Below are 27,324 nucleotides of genomic sequence, written 5' to 3'. Positions count from 1 at the left end.
ATGAGTGCACAGGCTGCAGAACAATTGCTAGAAATCAAATACAAGGCCCTATCTGTGTAACAACAGAGTTGCTTTCCAGTGATAAGGTAACAAGCCTTAGCAGTCCTTTGAAATCAGGATTCTACGATCCCTACCTACTCCATCAGAGGATGTCACCCACGGTAATAGTCTGGTGTTGAGCCACAGGCCTGCCCTATCTTTGCCTGAATCTTTTTTTTTTTTTTTTGGAAAGATTTATTTATTTATTCATGAGAGACACAGAGAGGCAGAGACACAGGCGGAGGGAGAAGCAGGCTCCCTGCAGGGGGCCTGATGCTGGATCCCAGGATCATGCCCTGAGCCAAAGGCAGGGCTCAACTACTGAACACTCAGGCATCCCTCTTTGCCTGAATCTTGAAGAGAAGTATCTCAGTGGGTTCTCAGGGAGCTAATATTGTTAGCTGCTGTTGCTGTGAGAAACACCTCTCTAACAGATGAGCTTACTGTAAACAATAGTGAGCCCATTCACCTCTGCAGCAAGGGTATCCTGTCTTTTGCTGCTAAAGCTATGGGATATGAGAATGCAAGTCTGGTGCTTACTCAAAACGAGGGAGGCAGATAAGTGGTGTTAGATAATGCAGCACAGGCTCAATAGAGATAAGATGTTCCAGAGGTTGGACGTTCCAATTTGCTGGTACTCTCAGTCTTATTTATTACAAGAATTTTCCCTGGGTCCCCTCAGTCTTGCTATTGCTGACATTGTACTCCTTTTGACACTTTATTGGGTGGGCTCCATAAGCATTTGCCTCACAGGATTCAGCAAAGAATAAGAGAAAGGAGTGCAGCCTGACTCCTTTCGTGAAAGCAGGGCTGATGTAAGGGATTTCCAAGTAGAGCAAGGCAAATAAAATGCCAGCTTAGAGCTTAAATCCTGCCAGATGATCTGAGATAACTTAAAAAATGTGCCCTTTTCACAAGCATGTTTGCATGCAGGAATGGTTACAATAAGGAGTGAGAAAGTGTCTGCGAGAGATATTACTTTGAGATGTCACTTGCTGTGTGGTGTGGATATCCCTCAGTGTACAGTGGGAGACACGTGAATCATTTCAAGGAAGATAGAGATTTTGTTAATTTTGTCCTATATTGAAAGGGAGAAATGAATTCCCATTATAGTGCCTTTACATTTTGTTAATGGCTATGATAAAAGGGAAATATTTTCTGATTGATTGATTTTCAACTTGCTTTCTGTTCCATTCTCTGGGGACACTGAGGTTTAATAAAAAAAAAAAAAAAGAAAAGAAAAAAGAAAAAAAAGAACAAACCAAACCCTTAGTCGTACCGGGGTCAAGGACCTGTAATCTTGTGGGTTTTCTGATGTGCAGACACCCTTTTGCTGGCCATGCGAGGGTCTGTGCTGTCATTTACATGTCACTGTTGTCTCCTGTCTGAGGAATGTGTTTGAAACCCAAGGGGAAAATATGGATCATCCACTGCTCGTATTATATTTCTTTCTTTGCATGTCTGTCATTTTCATTGGAACATTCAGTGAAATTAGGTCAGTTATGGTTTTAGTTAGCAAAGCAGCTCTTGTGTTGTATACAAATCAGATGATGTTTCTAATTATCTCTGCTTTTTAACATTGATCTGAAACCAAATCCTTAACTATGCATGGCTTAGAGGTGTTTCCCTCTCCTTCTCTCCTTTTTGCTTTGGTTTCTTTCTGGGGCAAATATGAAACTTAATCTTGCAATAGCAAGATATAATATTTTTGGCCTTAAAGGCAGCTTGAATGCCCAGGGTTAAGAAGAAAAGAAATGGATGAGTACTAGATGTACAATCGTAGATGGAAATTTTTGTCATAACTAATTGGGTGATCCACTACTCTATTCCTAAAGAGTGGTATGATGCTTATCTTTGTACTTTATAGCTATACAGATGAGCCTTTGGAAGTCTCAGTGGTGTGCTTTAGGCTAAGAGCTCTAGATTTTTCTGATTCTCAATCTGTATTCTGTTTCCAAAAGTAGGGAAGCAACTGGAAAGGATTTTTGAGGGTCTCAACGTGTGGGCTTCTATACAGTTGACAGAGGGAGGATAACATGGGAAATGCAGCATGAAGTATTATAAGAAGACATTAGTTTTTGTTTTTCCTAAACCGACAGTGATGGGAATGGAATCATTAAGAGAGGTTTTCAAAAGTATATCTCTGTTGGCCTTTAAAAGCAGGACTGATTCTCCTCAATCTAGTTTATCAGATGCTAGGATAATCTAACTGTGCAGATGTGCCTCCAGGCAGAGACTAAATGACTTCTGAATACTTTCAGATCTGTAGCTCTGTGAAGAGATAGGAAAACCTTCAGTATCGCTCTGCGCTTTTGAGTTGATCCTTTTTAGTTAAGAGTCTTAGGTGTGGAGGATTCTTGGAAGCCATATAAATGTTTATTTTAGCAAACTAAAATAAATCAGGAAACTATCTTAATTTGATAAAGATTATCTACACAAAACCTGCAGCAAACACAACATTCTTATTCTTATTATCACCTCTCCTATTCACAATGGCACTAGATAATGATAGGGCATGCCAAAGTATTTAGAGGGAAGTGTAGTAATGCATCTAAAAAAGAGTAAAATAAAGAATGGATTGATGGATACATAGAAGGCAAGTATGGCAAATTTAGTAAATCTAGAATGGTAGGATCTAGGTGGTGGGTATACAGCTGAGAGCTGAGAGAAGCTGCAAGTGAGGAAAACAGAGAGAACATCACTCATTTGCTTTTCCTTTCCTTCTTCACAAACATACTTATTAAGTACCTAACAGATACTGGGACCTATGATAAGCCATGGGGATTATTTAAGAAAAAAATGTAGGAGATGATTCTTGCCTTCAGGAAGCCCACAGTCGGATGAAGGAGACATACAGGAGAACAAATTATTATGATACAGTTCTGACAAAAGTATTTGTAGTGGGTTGAATTATGTCCAAAAAGATATGTCCAAGTGCTAAACTCTAGTACCTGTGAATTAAGTGTATTTGGAAATAGAGTCTTTGCAGATGTAGTTAAGTTAAAGGTCGGAGGCAAGATCATCCTGGATTTGGGGTGGGCCCGAAATCATTTACTGATGTACTTATTAGAGAAAGGAGAGGGAAATTTGAGACACAGAGACACACACAGAGAAGGCCATGTGATGACAGAGGCAGATAGTGGATTAATGCAGTCTCAAGCCAAGAAATGCTCAGGTTTCCAGCAGCCGTGAAAAGCCAGAAAGAGGCAAGAAGAGATTCTCCCTCAGAGCCTCCAGAGAGAACTAACTCTGCTGAACCCTTGATTTTGGACTTTGGGTCTCCAGAATGTGAGAGCATAAGTTTCTGTTGTTTCAAGCAACCTTGAGGTAATTTGTTATGACAGCCTTTGGAAACTGTTACAGGTATGTATAAAATACGGTACAGAAAGGAGCAAGGGGCACCTGTGTCTAGGTCAGAGAGGGTGTCTCAGAGAAGGTGCCATTTAAGCAGAGTCTTGAAAAGAGAATAGTTTGCCTTGTGCGAAAGGGGGTGAAAGGTGTTTCAGGAACAGGAATATGAGAACAAATTCAATGTTAATAAACATGATATCTTCAAGAAATGCTGTGTAATTCAATGTCCCTGGAGTATAAGGTGTAATGTGGGATTTGAGAGACAGTAAGAAAAAGTACAGCAAGATTGTGAAGGCTTTGTGTGACACGCTAGAGAGAGCTAGATTTTTTCCATAGGCTGTTTGTCCTTAATGTCGATGCTATGATGCAGATGGCCTGTGAGATACATTGTAAGTTCTTTATTATGAGTGACAAAATGCTGAAGTTTTCTAAAATGATTGGTTTTACTCTCAACTAGAGAAAATTCAAGTTATTCAGGTAAATATGTCATCTCTACCTGTCTTTTGATGTGTTTTCTTCATTGGGATAAAAAGGGTGGGGCTAGGACAAACCTCCAGAGAATTGTGGAGGACTGTGACCCAGTGGCTCACATGGACCTCTGTTCTATGTATGGCAGAAAAGAGGTTGACAAGCCCTGCATTAGGCAATAGGGATGCAATAGAGATTGAACAGTGAAAAGAAGATGTTTTTGACTATTGAGAATGACTTTGATGGTGACGATGAAAATGCACAGAAACGGGAAGATGTTTGTCCCTGTGAGCTGGTGGTAGTAGTTGTGAACAGAGTCAGTGGAAACTGATTTTGACAGTGGCTTGGGGTTAGAAAAATGGAGGGTTTCAAGGAATCTGAGGTAGAAATGACTACTCTGTGTGGTAAAGATAATTTCCTTGAAGCTTTCGAAGAATAGTTAGATGATGATGATGCCATTCACGGAGTTAGGGAATAGGGGAGGAGTAATAAGCTTGAGTGAGAAGACGAATTTGAGTTTGGATGCATTTGGTTTGAATTGACTGTGGAACATCCAGGAAGAGGAGCCTGGGTTCTTGCAGAAGATTATGGGTATTATCACCCAATACGGAGTCTGATATCGTGGTAGGGAATTGCTTAGTTGAGGAAAACTGTGTAAGGTGTATGGAAGAAGGCCAAGCACAAAGCTTTTCAGGAACATTTCATTATAGAAAATAAGGGATGAGCCAGTGAATGGGGACCAAGAAAGACAAGCCATATGTATAAGGGTAAGAGTGGAACAAAAATGAAATCTCTCTTGAAAATCGAGGAAGAGCAAATGTATTAGTTTCCTAGGGCTGCCATGGCATATTATCCACAAACTTGGCTTATTGCAAGAGAAATTTGTTCACTCACAGTTTGGGAGGCTGAAAGCTGGAGTCAAGAGGCTAGCCCTCCAAAGGCTCTGGAAGAGAATCCTTCCCTGCCTCTTTTAGCTTTTGGGATATCCTGACATTTTTTAGCTCGGGCAGCACAACTGCAATCTCTGCCTGTATCTGCACATGGTCTTCTTCCTTTTGCTTCTGTGTCTTGTATCTCCCTCTTTTCCTTATAAGGACTCCAGTCATTGGATAAGAGCCCCCACTTAATCCAGGATGTTCTCATGTTGAGATTCTTAATTATGTCTGTAAAGCCCCTATTTCCAAATAAAGTTACATTTTCAGGTACCAGATGTTAGGACTAGGACATATGTTTTTGTGGATCACAATTCAACCTACAGCAGTAAATCACAGCAAATGGCAAAGAAATGAGGACTGGATCTACAATTGGATTTGACAAAAAAGGTTATTGATGCCTTCGATCAGAACAATTTCAACAGAATAGTGGTCTGAAAACCAAACTAAGGGGTCAAGCAACAGCTAGGGAATTATTTCTCTTGCAAGATATTTGTTCAGGTCATGACTTGAGAGACCTGTAGGTATTGATATGGTCTAGTGTTCCCTCTCCAAGGAGGCAGCACCAAGAGTGCAGAAAGTTAGATCACCCAGTTTATAAATTATCGGGCAGAAAACAAGACAGGCTAAGTAATATGTCCAAGGTCACATAATTTGAGTTCAGCCTGGAATACAAGACCTCTATCTTCCAGAGCTGTGCTCAGATTTATTTATTTTGAAAAATACTGGAGAGAAAAGTAAAATTCATTCATATTCCCAGAGCTTTAGAGAATAACCTGAGAGAGGCTTATAGAGGTTAGTATTCTATCTGGGGACTGAAGGGGTCAGGGGGTAGGGTTGCTAACTACTCCCTTTGCCCAGTCCTGAAAGCGTTCTTGGGACATAGGACTTTTGTGCTGATGCTGAGAAAATTCTGGGAAAGCTGAGATAAGCTAGTTACTCTAATTAGAGGAGGGAGTTTTGACTTGGACCAACAAAAGCTGGCCCTGGGACAGAGGTGGCATAAGAGAAACAGAATGTAGCTGCTTCTAAACCAAGGCCCAGCAGAGAGGGGTTGGGTGGGGGAGGTAAGGAGAATGGGGTATGGAATTGGGGAAGCTCATCTTCTCTCTCCTCCCAATCTCCACTCTGCTGGTTTAACTAGAGAGTTAAGGAACCTGGGTTTGTAGTCCATCAAGATTATTCTCCAGAGCACTCAGGAGGCAAGAAAAGGGCTGAAAATGGACGTGAAGCAACAAACAGCAAATAACCACCAGAAGCTTCTACTACATGCTAGATATTGTGCTTGGTGCTTTACGTGAGTTATCTCCTTTAATCTTGAAAACCACTTTGATGGGTATAGATCGTTAATCCCAGCATTTATAGGTGAGGAACCTTAAGTTCAGAGGAGTCAGCTAACTTCATTGATGAATGCTTTCTCATGATAGGTCGCAATACAACGTCTAAATTTCCTCTTTTAAATCACACAGTTGTCCTGGTTATTCACTTGACTTAGGTACTTCCATATCTACTCATCTGTAGCTACGCATTTCTCAATAATTTCTACTACTACTTTTGCATATTTGTCTCTTCCTCTTTGCACCATAAATTTGAATTCTGTTATTAAAATATATACAACTTAATAAAAAATGGCAAAAATATAGATTTGAAAAAAGACTGAGGCAAAAACAAATAGAATATAGATATTTAGATTACAAAGTATTATCAATTGTTATAACCCACTGATGACCAAAATGAAAAGACAAGCATAGGTAATCACATTGTTCTTATTGTTCAAAAAAAACCCCAAAACTCAGAAAAGAAAAAAAAAAAAACCAACATTTTTTATGAGATAAATACCATTCTTTTCTTTTTGTTTGAGATAAATACCATTCTAAGTGCTTTATATACTTATTTCATAAGAATCCCCCACAACAACCCTCATTTAAAGATGAAGATAAAGAGGAACAGGGAGGTTAACTCATTTGCCCATGAGCGTATAGCTAGCAATCGGTGTAGCTGGGTTTTAAACCCTGACCATCTGACTCCAGGATCTGTGCCTTTAACCATTGTACTGGCCTGTTTCTAAAGGAAACCATATCTGTTCCCGAGAGAAAAAGTTTCCCAAGGACTTAGTTCTATGTTTCTCAATATGGGGCATTATCTAGAAAACCCTGAAAGAAGTAGTGAATCAAGCTCTCAATGCTTCTTCTTTGCTTAAAGATTAAACAAAAATGCAAGTCAGTAGATCGAATCCTTCAGGAAACCAAGATGATACAGTCTACACCTGGGTAAATCCCTCTATGGATTGATCCTATTGATTGCATCTATGTATTGATCTTCCTTAGTCTCACCAAATGTTTCCATGTTCATGAAATATCTTGCTTTATTTTATGTGTAATACAAATTATAAGCCATGTGTGCATGTGCTACAGTGCTAGTGAGGAGGATGAAGGGAGGAAGAAAGGAAGGGCTGAAGGAAGGGCTGGTTCTTCACAGAAATGGACACTCGTGCAAAGAAATAAAATAACCAGAAATAAAATAAAATACAATGACCTCATCCTGACCGGATGAGGAATTTGGTATTTTGGACTGAAAAGCTTTGGTGGTAATAGCCAATTGGTGCTTTCTCCTGGAGATATGGAATAAATTCATGGGTCTTAGCAACACTCTGTCAGGACTTATATGATGTTACACTGAAAGGTCTTTGAGCCATGACAAATGCCCTGTGATCTGTTTTGGGGAATATAACCAAGATCACTGAATAGAGAAACACCCATTTTGACTTAGCTATTTTTTATGTCACATGCATAGGATTTAGATAGCTTTAGGTATATGCACACTTGGTTAGCTCACAGGTGGCTTGTGAGCACATAAAACAATTTACAAGGAGTTCACACTATATAGCTTGGATTAAAAGTCTCTGGCATTGAAAGACTGTACTGCTTGCTTGGGGGAACCTGTTGTCTTGTCTGTACCACTATACATTTGATTGATAATAGGCTTATACTTCAGACATCAGTCAGAATGGTTAGTTTTGATTTATTGATTTTTGTTGAATTACTTCTGTTTTGGAGAGGCTGTTTAATCTTTTCCTCGCTTCATGCATATCTGACACGTTGTTCCCTCTTGGAAGGTAGGAGACCTGGGGCATGTGAACTCCTTGGCAGAGGGGGCTGGCATAGCACAGGTTGTTGACTGCTGGAAATATTTAAGCTGAAAATACATGATGGAGAGGCAAGGACATTGCTGTTCTTCACTTTTTAATGCACTGATTTTTTTTGGCTTTCGTTTTGTGACTAAACTTAAATGTGGGAGGGTCTTGTGGGTGTGTGTGTACTCTACATGGGAAAAAAAGGAGTTTGATCATGCTATGAAATTTTTATTTCTTCAATCAGGTACATAGCAATTCACATGGTCTCAAGCCACAAACATTACCTCATAAACGGCACCATGGAAATGTGTCAACAAAATTCAACCTACTCAAATCAGCTCTTAGAATAACAGCTGCTGGTGCTCTGGCTCAAGAAGCAGGTGTGAGACCACCTACGGTACCAGCTCAGAAAGCTTCCTGTCAGTAGGAAAATGGCATGGATTTTCCCCCAAGGTGCCAAATAACGCAGCAGATAGGGTAGCAACATGAAGATAAAATGTTAATATGATTTACTTTTCCCAAGCACTTGGGTTAGTGCCAAAGGGGGGAAAAATAATTATAAAACAACTGCTCAAACCAAAGCGATCAGCCTGAAGCTAATATACCAGGACCTGTTTCTGAACATTTATGTTTTTCCCTTTATGGATTACCAGGCTATGAAAATCCCCATGGATGGAGGTAGGGGAGGAGTTGGGGGTGGTTTAATCCATTGTAGGACAGCACTTAGCATCTGTTTTTACAAGAAAGAACATGTAATATAAACTATACGTGTTTGTGTGCTTGAGGTAGGTGGTGGGGTGGGGGGGCTGATTAAGAGTGGAAAACCGAGAGCTCTGTCAAACATGGAGAGAGCTCCTCTGTCAGGGAGGTCCAAGGTTTTATTGCCTGAGAACTGTGTAGCCCGCTGCCAGAGGGGAAGTGGGCTCCACCCTACCTGCTCAAATGAAAGCTACAAAAGCAAAAGACAAGTGGAGAAACCATTAGGAAGTCTTTGCTTAAAACTTAGAAACAGCATGAGTGCTCCCTGCTATCTTTCATGGGATGGCCCCCCATACTTGTGGTTCTGAGACAAGTAACATCATGTCCACTGGAAAAGACATTTTGCATACTCTTGTAAAAATCTTGAAAATTTGGCTTGCATTTGCTTCCACCCAGATCTTCTTGGAAGAATTTTCTTTTGGTTCTTTCTTTCTTTTCTTTCTTTCTTTCTTTCTTTCTTTCTTTCTTTCTTTCTTTCTTTCTTTCTTTCTTTCTTTCTTTCTTTCTTCTTTTTATCACTGCATGCTTTCATGGCAATTTATCTTAGAGCTCTGACTCATTCTGTAGTTTATTAGAAGTCAAAGGTTTTAAGGTGGGACTGAGTGTGGGTCAGAGTTAAGTGCTAGAGGAAGGGAGGAGCTAACTGACTATGTTGCAGGAAGCTAGATGCAGCAGGGACACACATTTTTAGCTTTTAAGAATTTCATCTTGATGTGAAGGGGATCTGGATCTGAGAGGGCCACATATGCTCTGAGCAGGGTTGTCTATGGCAACTAACAGCAGAGTGCGTGATGGTCTAGGACTGTTTTTGTTATGTTGTTCCAAAGCATTTTTCACCCACTGCAATTTATTTTCTGTGAAATTGATATCTGTGAATGAAACATAATAGATCAGTACCAAGGCAGCAACAATTACACTGATTAAAATGGAATCCCATTGTTTATTCTCGTTGGAAGCCCAGCATCCTCCGGTAAAGGAGGGCAAATCAGGCAAGGTATGTCTGAACCATTCTTAGTTCAGCCTTAGCTCTTATATGTAGACTGCCTGGGACCAGGCAGGAGATAGATGATTGTAGTCAAAAAATAGGAATGTAAAGAGATGTTTTCTAAGACTCCTCGGTTGCATAGGAAAGACTAGGGAGTGGCCCAATAAAATAGAAAACGTATCCTGTATAAGCAGGCTGGACAGGGCTTTTTAATCAGGGTATGCAATTTTTAAAAATTAATAAACTTTATATCCTAAGAGCAGTTTTAGATTCATAGCAAAACTGAGCAGAGAATGCAGAATTCTTATGTATTCCCTGCCCCCACCCCCAGCAGCCCTCCTCCTGTCAACATCCCCCACCAGAGTGGTACATAGGGTACAATGGTTGAACCTATACTGATACATCATTATCATCTAAGGCCATAGTTTATGTTGTGGGTTCATGCTTGATGTTGCACGTTCTGTGGGTCTGGGCAAGTGTAAAATGACCCATATCCACTGTTGTAGTATCATACTACGTCCTACTATTTTATTGCCCTAAAACCTTCACTATTCTGCTTCCCTCATTCCTGGAAGCCACTGCCCTTTGTCTTGCCTTCACAATTTTGCCCTTTCTGTAACATCCTATAGTTGGAGTCCCCCAAAACATTAGTCTTCTCAGGTTGGATTCTTTCACATTGTAATACATACACATTTGGGGTTCTTCTGTATGTTTTCATAACTTGATAGCTTATTTATTTTTAGTGCTGAATGACATTCTGTTATCCGGATGCTGGCATTTAATTTCAGGTGAAGGATTCTGCTGAAATGAAAGAAACAGAAATGTGGTTTACGCTATGCCAGGCATAAACAGACTTAACCAAACAGCTATCTGTACTGGTGAAAGGCACATGAGTGAGGCCATACCATTTTTCTTGGTAGAACAGAATGGAGTTTTCTGTTACAGAGTATGTTCTCTATTCTGGGAGTTTCTGCATTATCACAGTGGAATCCCGTTCTACTGAGTTCCCTAAACGTTTAGACTATATTTGTCAGTGGAGACAGAGCTTCCTGCCTGACCACAGCACACTGGATTCTCTGTTAGATTTTTCAGTGGAGAGAGAGCTTTCTATTGAAAGAAAATTTCCAGAACTGAGGTCTTATCCCATGAGGAATTCTACTCTAGAGTGTTGAGTGTTGTTTTGCCATCAAGGACAGTTCCCTATGAATCAACTTTAGCTTTTTTTTTTTTTTTTTTTTTTTTTTTTGCTTTTGTTGGTAAACGAAAAGGCAACCTTTTCTTCTTTAGACTAGTAGTGAGATAAGAAATGAAATTGCACGTGAAAGGCAAAACAGACAAGAGATGTTTAAAATTAGTGAGGATGTTAAGTTTGGGGGCCATTAAAAGAATCAATCATATAACCGTGGTGTGTCGTACAGCAGATTAAGGAGCTGATTAGCACTTTTCCAATCCTGTTGGATTTAGTAGAGTTGTCTTTGAGCATTTTCCAGTTTGATGCTGAATGTCACAGGGAAACATGTGGGTTTTGCTGTTTGTTAATGATACGTTGTTAGCATTTAGTTGAGTACCGACAGGGAAGAGTTGGTGCTGCTGACTGTGCGATAAACATTTGACTCATTGTGACAGAAACATCTTTTCATGATGAAGGGCACCACCTGCCAGACAGAGTGCCAGAGCCTGATTTATAGTCCCTAAAGCATCAACACCGATGAATTTTGGATTCCCTCACATTGCCTGCCACCTCTGCAATGCCAGAATGGGCATCACTTGTCCCATCTCATGATCTTCAGCACAGGAAGCCTTTTGTCCTGATGTCTGACTCAATGCCCCCAAACTCATAGCCCCTCAAATTCTTCTGTTTTGAACTGAAGAAGATGTTTTATTCCAAAGTTGATTTCTATTAGGCTTTGTAACCAGTGCATGTAAAAACTCCCAGAATAGATGCTGAAAAAAATATGTCTCAACATGAAGAGAATCAAGAGTCAGTAAACAAATTGGACTAAGCTCTTACCATATGACAGGCACTGAGTAAGGTACTGAGGATATATAGATGAATAAGGCACAGCACTTAAACTTGAGAAGTTGACAGTGAGTGTGATGGAAAGTCATTTAAACAAATGCGTATAGGGACACCTGGGTGGCTCAGTGGTTGAGCATCTGCCTTCAGCTCAGGTCCTGATCCCAGGATCCGGGATTGAGTCCCAACATCAGGCTCCCTGCGAGAAGCCTGCTTCCTCCCTCTGCCTGTGTCATTGCCTCTCTCTCTCTCTGTCTCTGTCTCTCATGAATAAATAAATCTTTTAAAAATGCCAAAAAACAAATACTTATAGTACAGCATGATATGGGCAACAGTATAAACATAAACACAAAGTATTTAACTTTGTGGAGGAACCAATAGGGGAATGTGTAATCATAGAAGGCTCCAGTTCACTAAGTGGACAAAAGGAGGTGAGAGGGGTCATTCTAGGCAGAAAGAATTACATGTCCCATGTATACAAGTGGGACAGGACCTGATAGCAATTAGAAATTCATTATTATTGGAGTATAAAGATGGGAAGGTGAGGGTCGGTCAGCTAAGTGGCTGGAGGTCAGGTAAAAGCCACACCAGGGAGCAACTTTTATGTCATTAAGGAGCTTGTGTCTATCTTGGAGTTATGGGGAGACATTAAAGGACTCACTCAGCAGAATGAGTTGGTTCCTCTATGTTCTAGAGAGACATTTGTGAGTACCATAGAGGCCGATTTAGGAGAGGACAAGATTGACAGAGGGAGGCCAGTTCAGAAGCTGTCAGCATACTTCAGGTGAGAGATGGTAGCTTCTGTAGGTAAGAAGACTGAAGACATGATACAAGCAAGAGAGGGTAATGTTGGATGGAAAATGGATGGAATCTCAGGAGTTGGTTGAATGTGGGGAATGAGGGGGGAATCTGGGGGACTCAGCTCTCTGTCATACAGAAACGAGCGCTGCCACACTGAAGCCACAAGTGAAGTAGAGAAGGCATGGGGAGAAGCAGAATCTGTGAGTCGTGTGGTGGGGTGGTAATTATGGCAGCATTAAGAACAAAGAATTCAGGCTGGGAAGTCCACATATAGGGCATCTGTGGGACAGCAGGTGGAGGAGTCCAGCGGATAGTGGGACGTGACCATCTCAGCTGGAAGGTCAGGCCGGCATACTTCATAGGGACCCTCAGGTCTAGCTGTTTTGTTCTTTAAAAAAAGAGATATAGTAGTTTCCCCTCATCTGCAGTTTGCTTTCCATGGTTTCAGTTTCTCAGGGTTAACTACAGTCCGTAAGCAGATGATCCTACTTCTGACGTACTGCCAGAAGGTCAATAGTAGCCTACCACTGTGTCACAGTGCCTACATCATTTACCTCACTTCCTGTCATCCTGTAGGCGTTTTATCATCACAGGAGAAGAGTGAATACAGTATAATATTTTGATAGAGAAGAAGAGGGAGATACACTCACAATACTTTTATTACAGTACAATTGTTCTATTGTGTTATTGGTTATTCTTGTTACTCTGTGCCTAACTGACAAATTAAACTTTATCATAAGTATCCATGTATAGGAAAAAACATAGTATATATCGATAGGGTTTGGTACTACCCATGGTCCTGGGTATCCCCTGGGAGTCTTGCAACATATCCCTGGGGATAAGGGTCTACTGTACACTGACAGGTATTTGGAGCTTCTTGTCAGGAGTCCCAACTTGTCAGGGGTCTTGTTTCTAAGATATCTATTATTCTAGATGAAGTTGAAAATTTTCATTTCAGTTTTTACCTGTTTACAGGTAAGACAAACATCTGTTTCTAGTCTTGTTCTCTGCCTTTTCTTCCTGCAGTGGGGAATACTGATAGCACCTACTTTGAATCAAGCAGACTCATGCCTCCCTGTCTAATATTGCCACTTCATCTGATCTTTGCCTGCCTCTCTCATCATGCTCTCATCATCACAATAAATGCATCACCAGTCTCATTTTCTCTAACTCCCATGGCAACTCACTGCAGCAAATGCTTTTTTGCTCCATTTTAAAGATCAGCAGATAGGCTGAGATGAGTTAAGTGAATCGTCTATTGGCAAACAGAGCTGGAATTTGCAGGGCTGGAATTTGAACCTGACTGATTCCAATGCCTATGTTCTTAATCACTAACTTCTATTGACACTTAGATTTCTCACGATTTATTTAAATAAGTTAAAGCACATTTTTGATGTACTCAATAATAGTCATTTGACATTTCATGAAGTTAAAAAATGCACAAAGAAATACAATTCAATACAGCCCTAGCATATTTTTTTTGATACCTCATTGACCATATAAAGGTCTATAAGATACTTTGGAAATACTCCGTCATTTAGACTCGCCCAAGATAATGTTTCTACTTATGTGAAAAGACCAGAGTCTTGTTTTGAGATTCTTTCGCTGGAATCATCTTTATTTGCCAACATTATTGTAGGGGTTCTCAAGGGAGGCAGTGGGATGCCTTAGAGAGAGCATTAGGTTGGAGACCTGGAACCTCCAGTTCTGTCTGGCTCTAGCTCTGTGTGCCTCTAAGCAGTCACTCCGCCATTCTGGGCCATAGTTCCTCCTCCATGTAATGAGTGGTTTGCATTAAGGCAGTGATTTTCAAACACTTTGAAGCAACAAATTTCTTTTTTTCTGATGACAGCTTGAAAGGAAATCCAATAAGTTATGTTGAGCCACCCCCATCCCTCTGTGTTCCCTGAGGGACCTCCTCAGAGCACAGCTTGAAAACCATAGAACTGGATGATCTCCAATAATCAACAGTTTTAATAACTAAATAATTATCCATTACTTAAAAGAAAAAATAGAAATATACTTGATGTATAACATTGTATAAATTTAAGGTGTACATGTTATCTTGTTATATTTATCTACTGTGGTATGATTGCCATTGTAGTGATAATTAGCATCTCTGTCACTTAAGAATGATCATTTCTTTTTAGTGATTGGAACAATTAAGTTCTAGTCTCTTAGCAAGTTTGATGAGCATGGCATAGCATTGTTGTCTAGTTTCACTATACTATCGGCATTAGATCTCTTATTAGGACTTATTTACTAAAAGTTTGTACCTTTAAACCACATCTGTCCTATCTCTAACTTTAGGTATTATTAACATATAATAAACTGTCCATATTTAAAATGTACAATTTGATGAGTTTTGATCTATGTCTACAACCATGAAAGCATTACTACAATCAAGATAATGAACACATCCATCACCTTCAAAACTTTCCTTGTGACCCTCCTCACCATTTGCCACACTGAGCTGTTTTTACCATCAGAGATTAGTTTTCATTTTCTGGAGTTTTAAATAAATAGATGCTCATCTTAGGTCTGGCTTCCTTCACTCAGTAGGATTATTTTGAGATTTATCTATAGAGCATCTACCTGTAATTTCTCTTTTTGTTGCCAAGTGGTATTCCATTAAATGTATGTACTGGTTTATCTTTTCATCTGTTGGTGCATATTTTGGATGTTTCTAGTTTTTAACTATTAGAATAAAGCTGCTATAAACATTCAGATACTGTGTACGGGCATATGCTTTCTTTTTTCTTGGGAAAACACCTAGGAGTGGAATGTGTGGGTCATATGGCCCTGTATCTTCAACTTTCTGTGAAATGGTCAAACTGTCGTACTGTTTTACACTTCTATTGGCAATATATGAAGGTTCCAGTTTCTCTATATCTTTCTAGCACTTGCTGTGGTCAGACTTGTTAATTTTAGTCATTATGCCAGATGCATAGTACTATCTTATTATGGTTTTGGATTATCTTTTCATGAGCTTATTTGCCATCTATATAACATCTCTGGTGAAGTGTCTGTTCAAATAACATCTATTTTTAAAACTTAGGTTGCTTTCTTGAGTTTAGAGAGTCATTTATGTATTCTTGCTATATGTCCTTTGTCAGATACATGTTTTATAAATATTTCCTCCTAGTCTGTGGCTTATCTTTTCATTCTCTAAACAGTGTTTTTAAAAGAGCAGACATTTTGAATTTTGGGGAAGCTGAATTTGTCAATATTTTCTTCTGTAGAGATGCTTTTGATGTTGTACCTAATGTGTACATTTAGTGCTATAAATTTCTCTAAATCCTGCTTCAGTAGCATCCCCAAAATATTGATATGTTCTCATCTTCATTCAGTCGACAAGGCTTTCTAATTTCCCTTCTGATTTCTTCTGTGATCCATAGGTTATTTGGAAACATAGTATTTAATCTTCAATAGGTGGGGATTTACCATATAATTTATGTTATTGAGTTCTAATTTAATTCCATTCTGGTCAGAGAATATACCTTGTATGAATTAAAACCTGTTAATTTATTGAGATTTGCTTTGTGGCCCAGAATATAATCTGTCTTGGAAAATTTTCCTGTGCCCTAGAAAAGAATGTATATTGTTGTTGGATGGAGTGCTCTGTAACTGTCGATTAGTCAGGTTTGTTGATGCTCTTATTAAGTCTTCATTAATCTTACTGATTTTCTGTCTCCTGTTTTGATCAATTATTGATATGTGTATTAAAATCTCTCAGGTGGCCTGGGTGGCTCAGTGGTTTAGCGCTGCCTTCGGCCCAGGAAGTGATCCTGGAGATCTGGGATCAAGTCCCACATCGGGCTCCCTGCATGGGAGCCTGCTTCTCTCTCTGCCTGTGTCTCTGCCTCTGTCTCTCTCTCTGTGTGTATCTCATGAATAAAATAAATAAAATCTTTAAAAAATAAAAAAATAAAATCTCTTTAATTATGAATCTGTTTTCTTCTTTCTGAAGTTTTATCAGTTTTTGTTTCATGCTGAAACTCTGGTATTAGGTGCTTAAATGTCTATATATCTCTTGGTGAAGAGATTATTATATTTTGAGGTTATTATTGTCACAAAGGAACTTCTTTATCCCTAGTGATATTCTTTGTTCTGAAATCTCCTTCTGATTTGTGTAACATTTTTTAATCCTTTATTTTTAACTGTGTGTCTTTATATTTAAGGTGCATTTCTTATAAGGGCATCAAATTGGGTTTTGTTTTTTATCTAACCTGATAGTCTTTGCCCATTAATTGGGGTATTTTGACCATTTACATGTAATGTGACTATTGATATAATTAGGGTTAAATCTGTCTTCTCGCTATTTGTCTTATCTGCTTTTTGTTTCATTTGTCCTTCTTTTCTGCCTTTTGAATTAGCCAAATATTGTTTGAAGCTCTATTTTATCTCATGTGTTGGCTTATTAGCTATAACAGTTTGTTTCAGTATTTCAGTGGTTCTTTTTAAAAAAGATTTTATTTATTTTAGAGGGAGAGAGAGGGAGTGAATGAGCATGAGTGGAGGGGAGAGGTAGAGGCAGAGAATATCCCAAGCAGATGTGGTGCTGAGCCTGGAGCCTGACATGGGGATTGATCTCATGACCCTGAGGTCATGACCTGAGCTAAAACTGAGTTGGACACTTAACTGACAGAGCTACCCAGGTGCCCCTCTGTGTCTGTTTTTTGATTTACAGTATACATCTTTAACTTATCACAGGCTATTTTCAAGTGATATTAAACTACTTTATGAATTATTGAAGAACTTTTTAATAGCATACAGTTGACCCTTTAACAATGCAGGCATTGGGGCATGGATTTTTAACTCCTCCCAAATTTAACTATCAATAGCCTACTATTGATTGGAAGTCTTATCAATAGCATAAACAGTCCATTAACACATATTTTATATGTTATATATATTTTATACAGTTTTATTATAAGAAAGGAAACTAGGGGGAAAATGTAATTAAGTAAGTCATAAGGAAAATACATTTACAGTACTATACCATAAAAAATCTGCATTGTAAGTGGACCTGTGTAGTTGAAACTCCTGTTGCTCAAGAGTCAACTCTACTTACATTTATCTCTTTTCAACCTATGTGCTATTGCTGGCATACATTTTGCTTTTATATATGTTACATTGTTATTATTTTTGGTTAACTATCAATTACTTTTTAAAAAAATTAGGTAATATTAAAACATCTTATATATTTACTATGTATCTACCATTCCTAGTGTTCTTCATTCCTTTATATAGATCCATATTTTCATCTGTTATCATTTTCTCTATGCCAGAAAGACTTCCTGTAACATTTCTTATACTATAGGCTGGCAGGTGGTATATTCTTTCTACTTTCATATGTCTAAAAAAGTGCTCGTTTCACCTTTGTTTTTGAAAGACATTTTCACAGAATTCCAAACTGGCAGGTTTTTTTTCTTTCAGTATTTCAGAAGATGTTGCTACACACTTTCCACAAATTCTGATGAGAAATCTGCTGTCATCCTTACCTTTGATCTTTTTTATATAATTTATACTTTTTTGTGGCTTCTTTTAAGATTTTCTGTTTATCCCTACTGTTCAGCTGTGAGGGACGCTGAGACTTTAGTGTACTGGACACTTTGGACAAAGGATACTAGAATCAGGTCTATGTGTTGGGATGTGGGCTGTAAAATTCAGATTGCCCCAGAGAGAAGGGGGCCAGAATCCTGTCAAGAGGGCAGGAGCCTCAAAACAGGAGTCTAGTGGTACAGGTTGGGCTCTATGAGCAAAAGTAGGGTGACACTGATCTAGAACTCCCTGTGTTTCTGGCATCATGACTCATTTTAGAACTCTGTAGCTAATGACTAAAGCATGGGGTAAGAAGTGAGTGAAGCTGAACCCACATAAGGAGGCATTAGAGATCCTACTGGAAGGACTAGCAGATGGCAGACCTCAAAATAATGCAGTTAGAGTAGAACAGAGTAATGGAAGTGATAAAGGGGAGTTGAGAACCAATTCCAAGGTTCTAACTCTATATAGCGAAAGCAAACATTTAGATCTGTGTGCACGTGATTGTGTGGAGATCTGCCTAGTAGAATTCCATTCCCTTTTCAAAGTTGTTTCCAAATGGGCAAAAAGTCAGGTGCACTTTCTACAAAATAACTAATAAAATATTTTTGAAAAAAAAACCTTAATATCATAGACTACTAGTATTATTAAAAGGTTTTGTGTTAGAGATTTTTGGAATAGTATCAAGAAGTAAAAAACACCAAAAAAAAAAAAAAAACCCACTCCACAAACCCAAAACACCTTTTACTGTTTCCATTTATCAATTAAAAAAATTTGTTTAATATTTTGCATTTGGTGTCATTTTGTTTTGACTTTCTATTGTTTGCTCATTTTGCTGTATGGACAAGTTCCTGCTGCCTGTAGCCATCTTTGCAAATAGGGAACTCCTCTAAAAGCTTTTGTTTAATCTTGTTATATAAATTACTAATCATCTTTAAGCAGGGACAAGTCCAAAGTCACCACATGAAGGATAATTCATAATAGGTTTTTTTTAGCAACGACTTTCTCCCTTCCTTGCCAAACTAGTCAGCAGTCTGGCAGTTTGGTTTTTTGCAATGAATCAGAATGTATGTGCCAGGCCATTTGCACCATCTGCTACAGGAGTGTCATGGGAGAGAGGACTGTGGACACCTGGTGGGTTGACGTTGAAATGTCAGCTCGAGGGTAAACACCAGCTCCAGTGATGAAAGGCCAAGAAAGCAAAAAGCCTGGAAGAAAAAGAAGCTGCTGGTAACAGCAAAAGAGGAACACCTGTTTCTGAACTGGGAAGAAGGTATGTGTGTGTGTGTGTGTGTGTGTGTGTGTGTATACACATGTGATGTATGTATGTATTTCCAACATCAGTTACTTTTTTAGACTCTTAATGAGAGGATACATTGAATTCATGGGGAAGGTAAAGGACCGGTAGGTGACATTACACATGTAAGTTCTGGTAAGGACAACTGATACTTTTTGTAGAAAGAACCGTAAAACATACTTCTATCTATGTTGCCTATGGGAGTTAGATTTTCCACGTACATCCTTTGAGAATAAAGCTGTAATCATGGGCTCATTAAAGCTCTTTTAATTCTCCTCATGGCATATGTCATCCAACATACTCAAATTTGATTTCTTTTTTGTTAAGGAGCCATTTAATATCCCCCAACTTTTTAGATGCCAAATATATGGTTTTATTGTCAACATCCAGGACTGACCTGAATTGACAATTGTTTCTGTTATATAATAGTTTCAGAAAGGAGAGCTCTAGAACAATTGTTATCAACTAACGTTCTCATATTTGTTTCTTGAAGTTTAAGTCCCTTATGGAAAACTTTTCTATCCAGCAAGTAAACTTGTTTATTTAAGTGTATATCTTGCAGTTATGATATATTTAAAGTGTATGTTACTTTATGGGAATCTCACTCCGGGGGTATATGGTTCAGATGAGCAATGCGGGTAATCTGCTTTAATTTTTTCTAGGCAAAAATCTTAAGGGTTATTTAAATGACAACATAAACATTTGGGGCTATCATTATCTAACTATCCTTATCTTAACCTGGACACCTAATCTTTTTCTGAGAAAAATCTTGGCTCTGTCTGGGGGCTACCCCTTGGCCTGTCATTGTGGGTATCAAAACATATTTTCAGGCATATACCACATTTTAGACCCCTTGTTCTAATTTCTAAGCCAGCTGAGCCGAATCAAGCTATCCAGCTGTGTGCTTCACAGGACCATGGGATACCTGCGTTCTAACGGCTTTTGGGAAATATAACTCCAATTTGTGGCTTCATTATAATTATCAAATCTATCCCCCCAATTTTTAGGGTGACTAAAACATCCAGTCCTTGAAACCAACTGTGGAATACTTAAGGATGTTGGTTTTGATAAACCCCTGGGCATGGTAAGAGAAGAGTTGTGAGCCATTTTCCAGTTATGGACTCGAAGTTGGTTCACTACAGTGATAATTCCCTGTAAAAATAACTGTCTTCTGTGTGGTTTTATCTAGCTTAAATGTACACACACATCCTTTCCTTCTCTCTGATGGTGTACAGGAAGATAAGATCATCATCAGTATCATGTTTAAGGGGTTCTGAACATGGAGTTCAAGGTCAAATAGTAGTGCAAACTGCTTTCAAGGTCAAGTCCTCCCAGCCTCAAAGGATCACGCATATTTTATTCCACATCCTGCATTGTAAGATATTCGTGCATTACTTGCTTCATTGTTGATAAGCAGAGCCAGGGAGGTTCTGTAGGGTGTGTAGTTGACTCCCCTGGCATCAATTTCAATATTTAGACCCCATCCCAAACATTTCTAACTTCCTATAAGAGTAGACTTGTAATAAACATCAATGTAAATAATTTCTTGTGGCTGCCATGCAGTTATAATTTTCATATATATATATATAATTGTTATCTCTAATTGTTCCATTTCTACCCTCTCATTTCTCTCAAACCTGTAGCCATTTTCTCTGTCCCTTTAGTTAGAATTTTTCACGTGGAACTTTGCAGCTTCCCAGTAGGCTTTCCTCCTTCGGCTTTTTACCATGGTTTTATACAAGACAGTTTACAATGTGACCTCTTAAACCTTGCTTTCTCCCCTCATCCTGAGCTGTCTGATGTTTTCCTTCTTTCTTTCTTTCTTTCTTTCTTTCTTTCTTTCTTTCTTTCTTTCTTTCTTTCTTTTCTCTTTTCTTTCTTTTCTTCTTTCTTTCTTCTTTTTTGCCTGATGTTTTCTAAGTGTAAAATGTACAAGGCTATTTTGATTTCCTGATGCTTCTGTTTTCTCTGCTTCAAGCTACTCATCTTACCTGCCTGATGAATTCCTCCTAAGGCAGAACTGAAAAGCCTCCACTTCCATGAAGCCTTTAATGATTGTTTCGGCATTTCTCCTCCTTGCTCTTTTAGCATCTTGTTTATCCTAATTACAGTGCTCTAATTATTGGCTAATTGCCTGTCAACCCTGCTGCTCTGCGAACATTTGGAAGATAGAGCCTGAGTCATATTCATCTCTGCAGTCCCAGCACCAGCACAGTGCTTGGCAATTAAGGGGTGCTTAATGAGAATTTTTTGAATGTGTTGTTTCTGAATGCTTTCTGAAAACTTCAGGAAGTGTCGTCGGTGTTTGGGGGAAGTATTTTATTGAGTATCTGTGGTGTGTCTTCAGGGGAGATATTTGAACACAACTGGGAACTACCAAAAGGAACTTGACAAATTATCTACTTTATAAATATGACTAAATGCCTTGGAATTGGCACAATTTCTCAACTCTGATCTCAGGAGATCAGAGATTTAAATTTCCATTTACAAACAACGATTCCAGCCTTTAACTGCCACCCCAAATGCTCTTCAGAGAGAGCACCCTTACCATGACCCCAGAGTACCTACTAATTGTGCCTGCTTGCATACCTCTCATAACCCCCAAATCCTTCCCTGACACTGTAGAGAAGAATGGATGGGACTAGATGCCCCACTGAGGAATTATTTGGAAACACTTGTCTTTCACTCTCCAGCATCAACATCACTAGGTCCCACTAATTCTCCCTCCTTAATAATATTGCAAATCTGTTCTTTGCTCCAGTTTTACAGCTACTCCCACTGGGGGGGTCCCCATATTTTTCTCACAGATAACTGAGAAAGGCTCTGGTTTGTTTTGTCTTTTCCTATCATCTATTCTCTACTGTGAGTTGAATGACTTTTCCTGAAGCAAATCTGACCATGTGTTGGCCCTACACAAAGTTGTTTGTGGATTTCTACCACCCTCCATAGAGTCTAAACTCCTCAGCCTGGCTTCCCAGGCCCTTTGTGGTATAGTGCCTACTTTCTATTTTAGCTCAGCTCTTCTCACTGCCCCCAGGGCTTCAGCCATTCTGAATGACTTGCTTTTCCCCTAAAAGTGACATATTGTTTGTCTTCAGGTTTTTGAAAACAGTGTTCTCTTTTTCTAGTTTCCCACTTACCTCCTCGTTCCCACCTTCAATGTCCCTCCCTCCCTCCCTCCCTCTCTCTCTCTCTCTCTCTTTCTTTCTTTCTTTCTTTCTTTCTTTCTTTCTTTCTTTCTTTCTTTCTTTTCTTTCTTCTTTCTCCTTCCTTCCTTCCTTCCTTCCTTCCTTCCTTCCTTCCTTCCTTCCTTCCTTCTTTTCTTCTTTCTTTATTTTTTCCTATTCATCGTTTAATCCTTAACTTAAACAATATCTCTTTTGGAAGAATGTATTTATTCTCTTAAATTGGGTTACTACTCCTTGTACGTGTCCCACGAATACATTATTATGATTCTTACCACAAGCATTGTGGTGATCTAATGCATGTTTGTCTCTTTCACTGGGCTGCGAACTCCATTAGTATAAGGATAGGTCTTATTCATCATTATAATCCTAGTTTCCAACACAGAAGTTGCTCAAGAAATATTTGTTGACTAAACAAATAATTGTCAATACATAGCCACATCAATACGTTGGGCAATTTGCAAATACTTTGGATCTGCTCAGACAAAACTCTTCATAACCAATACAATCTTGACATTTGTTTTAACCCAGATACTTAGAGCATTAAAAAATATTCACCTACTTTATTCAGATCTTTATCTGTTTGCTTATGAAAGGTGAGAGTCAGTCCAGTCTAATTAGAAATGAAAAGGGTCTGGGGTGTGCAGCCTGGCCCTATAATGTCATGAAGGGCATGTATTGACTTGGCATCTGCCAATTAAAATAATAATAATGGAGAAGTGAAACTGGGAGATAATCCATATATCTTCTTATGGTACGAACAAATTATGAGTTTAAGACAAAGGAGATTAAGTAGAAAATATTTTGACCTTGAATAATAGAAAGTCTGAGAAAAATTTATGTAGACAGGGAAATGATAGTAACTTCCTTGCCCTAGGTTACTGCTGAGGGCAAGATTTACATGTGATTTCCAATCCTATATGGATGATCTCACTTAAAGGGTGTTGAAAATCAGCCATCATTATCTACACTGACCTTCTTTGCCTTGTTTCAAGTCTGGGTGCAATTCATGAAACTTCTCTGAAAACACCAGGGAGACTGGTTAAAAAATGAACATACACACATATTAACTTGAGTTACCAGCAATGATTAGTCTGCTGTATGGATCATTCTTTTAAGCTCCAAAAAAATTAAACTCTTTGAAAAAATAATTTATATCCACAGCAGATGTAGAGAGAAAAGTCAGTTCCTAAAAATGTAGGAAAATGTTTATAATCCCGGAATTTGTTGATGTTTTGATATTTGGTGAAAGAGACTGTGATAGTGGTAAATTTTTTGGAAAATATCACTGTTCTGTTTGAGGAAGGTTGTCCTCAGGCAGCTTGGTGATTTGTTATTTCCTGTGTGTATTTCTTGTCATGTAAGACTTGGCTTATTTGACACTCCTAGCTCATTTATTCAGTATTTATTGGGAACATAGTGTCATTAATGTCTGGTGTATAGAGGCCCCTGAAATGGAGATGCTGCTTGTGAGCAGTGCCTAGACTCAAGGTATAACCACTGATGCTAATAATTATGGTTCAATAGGAGGAGTGAAGGGACTAAATCTGCTTGAGAGAGAGAAGGCTTCAGGGCTGAGGTGACGTTTGACTTGTATAAAGTCCTCACAGAGGGTTTTCTAGACTTTTGTTCAGAGTAGAGACTGCAGAGTAGAAAGTGGGATGGCGTTTGAGGAGATCATTCCAACCATCTGGACTGGTATGGGCAGAGCAATGTAAAGTTGCCTGGGATGTAGGAGGAAGGATGGATATTTTGTCAGAGCAGTGGAGTAAGATTTTGAAGAGGGAGTGAGTGAAGACAAAACTCCAAAAGTGGGCTGTTTTCAAATCTTGAAAAACTTGGTAAATAACTTTAAGATATTATTACCAAACTTTATTCATTTCTAAGATACATTTTAAGATTAACTTTTTAATTCAAACTTTTATGCACAAATGTATACACATACTTTTTGTTTTGTTTTGCAGGGCCCTGTGCGATGTTTGCCCTCCCTCCCTTTCTTTTTTATAGTTTTTATTTTTAATTAAAGTATACTTGACATATAATATTAGTTTCAAGTATACGACAGTGATTCCATAATTACATGCATTACAAAATGCTCACCCACTTAGTGTAGTTACCAACTTTCACCAAAGTTATTATAATATTTTTGACTATATTCTCTCTATTGTACTCTAGAAAGACAAATAGTTCTAGCAGATGTGCTACAGAATTTTATTCTTCACTCACTCATTTATTCATTTACTTGTCAAATACTACGATTGCTGTTACGTGCCAGGTACTCTACTAAATGCTTTACCAATATTACCTCATTTTAAACAAAACAGAGCAATTTGTTTTTTCCCTCTATATCACATATTAGATTCTTACTCAACAGGGACAACTATTGTAAACTATTTTAAAGTATTTTAGTTGGTTCTTCTGGTGTTTTCCTATTTTTTTTAAACAACAGGCTTAGACTGCCATTTATTGATATTATCCATTAAATTCCTTCTAATATATAGTTATGTCCTTACTTTTGATTAAGTCAGTATTCAGTATTTACATTATTATGTTCACACAAATGTAATTCACCTAAGAGTCATTTAGAATTTTATGTTGTTTAATTTTTTAATGAAAAGTTTTTGTCCTTTCTGGACATTATAATTGTTTTGGTACTTACTCTCTTTTCTATGTACTCATTACTAATTCTTTCCAAAAATCTTTGTCAGAAGTGTTAGTATTCTTATTACATCCAAAACACATCAGGAATTCTATTGCTTCTCCTCTTTTGAGCATGTTTCCCCCGGAGTCCTTTGTTCTTCTGTTCTTGCCTGAGTCTCTTTCTCTCTGGATCTGCTGCCCAGTTGTTGCTGCAGACTCTCCATTGGACCATCATTCTAGGGCTTTCTTTCACTTCTTTCCTAGTTTGGATTCACTACCTCTTTGATTCTATATAATCCTTTCTTGGTTTACTCTCTTATTTTGGCAGAACATCTGCTCTCATAGTTTCTTAAGAAATTGTGGGGATGAGCACTTGGTGTTATTCTGTATGTTGGCAAATTGAACACCAATAAAAATAAATTTATTATTAAAAAAAAGAAATTGTGTATGCGAAACTTTCGTAGAGTTTGAGTATCTGATATATATTTATTTTACTTTGATTCTAGCAAAGGTGAAATTTTGAATACCATTTGGATTCTTGATACTTTGTATGAAACCTGATTTTCTTTTCCTTCTAAGCTTATAAGATCTCATCTTTGTCCCTAGTGCTTTAAGATTTCATCATAAAGTTTCATGGTATAGATCTTTTTCACTCTTCATTTTAGGCACTCAGTGAGCCTTTGCAATCTGGAGACTCATGAATTCTATTCTGGGAAATTATCTTGAATATTCCCTTTTTTATTTTTCCTGTTACTCCAAAATTTTGTCTTGGAACTCGTGGACTTCCTTCTCTTCCCTCAGTGAGAAGTAGGATAAAGGCCAAATAAAGTCTAATACTCAGTAATAACTCAGGCAGGAAAATGAAATAATATCATATGATTGAGTTCATTCTTTTTTCACATTAATAAGAGGCCATTTTAAATACATGGTTGCTTGAGTAATGGCCAACTCTTTAGGAAATGCAGCTGAAAACCTCTAGCTTTCTAGGACATTATAGAGCATGTGCCTGTGAAAGACCTACTCCACAAAGCTAGCTTCATGTGTCCTAGGTGTTTATATAGCAGAAGCCACATCTTATATTAGAAATACAAAACCTAAGATTGCTTGCTTTCAATTTGCTCAGATAAAGATTAGACGAGTGCATTAAACTAACAGATTGCAGGCCCAAGCAGAAAGATTACAAATTCTGTTGGAGCATGACACACTCAGAATTTCTTTTACAATAGGAGAATAGCTAGTAGTGGTAAATCTTTTCCTTTTCCTTCCAGAAACTTGGTTTTTAGTGCTCCATTACCTCCTGTCAGGCTTTATAGAAAGAAAATTAATTCCTCCAAATAAGAGCTGGGATCCTTTAACTGGAAAATGATTTAGGAGTTGGTTGTTGGTGAAACTTTCATATATTTAAAGAAGTCAGGTAACCATCATAAACTTGAAGAGTATTCTTGAGATAGTTGTAAAACTTCTGGAAAATCTGAATTTTGGACTGTGTTCTTTAGGATCTAGGATAAAGAAAGGATTAAAGTTACCTCCAAAGCCTAGGGATAGGGAACCCTGGGTGGCGCAGCAGTTTAGCGCCTGCCTTTGGCCCAGGGCGCGATCCTGGAGGCCTGAGATCGAATCCCACATCGGGCTCCTGGTGCATGGAGCCTGCTTCTCCCTCTGCCTATGTCTCTGCCTCTCTCTCTCTCTCTGTGTGTGACTATCATAGATAAAAAAAAAATTTTTTTTTAAATTACAGAGCCTAGGGATAAAGTCTAAAGATGTTGGGGACTCTGATGCTTTATTTTTCTTCCTTTCCACCAATGCATTCTCCTAAACAGATTTAATAGTGGTGATATTAATGTTAGCTAAAGTGTGGTAAGCATCTACTGCACTTATTATACAAGTAACTGCGACAGGTGCTATGCTTTCTTTTTCTCATATGTAATTTAATTGTTCCATTCATTTCATGAAATATATATACTTTATTATATTATTTTACAACTGAGAAAAATAAGCACAGAGAAATTAAGAGTGTTTATCCAAATCACAAAGTTAGTGAGACAGAATTTGAGCACCAGCAGTCGATTCCCCCCCCCCCCCCCCCCCCCGCCCCGAGTCCAGTCTCATTTGACAACCCAGGAATGAAGTTAGTCCTGGAAAGACTAATTAGTCAGCAGAGGCAGCCCTGCTG

The 27,324-nt window shown here is 38.4% G+C and overlaps 1 long non-coding RNA gene across 5 annotated transcripts in view; it reads left to right on the top strand.

The window, feature by feature from the left end:
* Window positions 1-27,324, top strand: part of LOC144296973 (uncharacterized) — a 333,399-nt gene that overhangs the window by 15,267 nt on the left and 290,808 nt on the right. Inside the window, exon 1 of one of the 5 annotated variants that reach the window (XR_013363945.1) lies at window positions 8,289-8,601. The exons of the other annotated variants lie outside the window; for them this stretch is intronic. This is a non-coding gene — a long non-coding RNA (uncharacterized LOC144296973). Of the gene's footprint in view, window positions 1-8,288; window positions 8,602-27,324 lie in introns of those variants that run through there. 5 annotated transcript variants of the gene reach the window in all.

This window comes from Canis aureus, chromosome 25, assembly GCF_053574225.1.
Source record: "Canis aureus isolate CA01 chromosome 25, VMU_Caureus_v.1.0, whole genome shotgun sequence".
Classification (NCBI taxonomy): domain Eukaryota; kingdom Metazoa; phylum Chordata; class Mammalia; order Carnivora; family Canidae; genus Canis; species Canis aureus.
Note: the sequence above shows the minus strand (reverse complement) of the source record. Positions and strands in the feature narration are given on the sequence as shown.